Here is a 1,410-nt window from a genome sequence, read left to right on the forward strand (position 1 = left end):
CGGAGCAGCTGGTAGTTTCGAACCGCTGACCTTAAGGTTCGTAGCCCGAGTCGTAACCACTACGCTACCAGAGCTCCTTTCAAAAATAGGTATGAGGTTTTAATTATTACCAAGGCCTCAACCCTTCTCAATTTCCTGAGAAACTGATATTAACAACTGTTTTAGGTTAAACAGGAGTGTCTTGTAAACATTTTAAGTGAGACAGCCACGAAACATGAGGAACTTACCTTTGTCTTTTAAAAGATGAAATTCAAGACAGCAAGTGATAATATACTTCTTCATCGAAGGACTACTTCAAATTTACATCCCTGATACAAGATTTGTAAGAAAAAAGGAGAGATGGAATGAGTCAAGTGCCTGTGTTTCTGTATGGTCAAGACAAGCAGAATAAACTGAAGGGAGCCACCCTCTGCATTTTGACTGACTCTCAAGACCATGTATGCAATGCTATTAAACAAGTTGTTCATGAATATCTCAAGAATTTGCATGAAAATAGTGTAGGTATTGCTTCACCCTTCATCATTCATTCATCAGGTATGTCTTTGTGCAATTGTTTCTTTTCCCTGGAGCGTTGACCATAATGCTGTTTTTACATTGTTCTAAGTAATCCTCTTCTGTGAGGACATGTTTCGAAGATGAATTGTGTGATTCAGAAACACAATGGTTTCTCTAATGCCACTTTCAATGACCTATTGGTAATACAGATAACAGTGCCTAAAAACTAAATGAAGTTGACCCTATTAAAAGCAAAGTGGAATCCCAATCTTTGTCTTGAAAAAAGAAAAAAGGTTTCCCCCACTCACTCCAACATTCAATTATTTCTAATTTTAGGGATTTTCTTTTACTCTATTGACCTATTTTATTTAAATTATACAATAAAATGGTTGCATTATAAGATTACCTGGAAACTTCAACCTCTACAATGAGTTTACACTATCGAGCAGAATACGTGAGAGCCTTTCTCATGAGTACTTGGAATATTGTATCATAATCCTGTTTCTACCTCACAGCAGCCATTTGAGCTATAAACTGGTACTAGTGCCATATTATACATAGCAAGTAGGAATTAACACATTTTAAAGTGTCCTTAGTCACACATGTTCAAAATAAAAAAAGGAGTAGATGTCTCTCTTAGTGAAGTTTGGCACCACACAGCAAGTTATGAGTTCTAATGCAAAATGACTGAATATTAAACATTAATTTTTTAAAATCTATGATTCTGAATATTAAACATTAATTTTGTTAAATCTATGATTCATTTGCATCCTGATGTGACAATGTGTGTTAATGCATATACCATATACGTAGTTTGGCTTTGGATAAGTACTGGACTACTCAAAGCAGGGTCAGTGGTCCCTACCAGCCAGCTACTGCACAGAATTCCTATACATAATTGTTATGAGTAAGAAC

The sequence above is a fragment of the Chrysochloris asiatica genome, unplaced genomic scaffold (genome assembly GCF_000296735.1).
Source record: "Chrysochloris asiatica unplaced genomic scaffold, ChrAsi1.0 scaffold00592, whole genome shotgun sequence".
NCBI lineage: Eukaryota > Metazoa > Chordata > Mammalia > Afrosoricida > Chrysochloridae > Chrysochloris > Chrysochloris asiatica.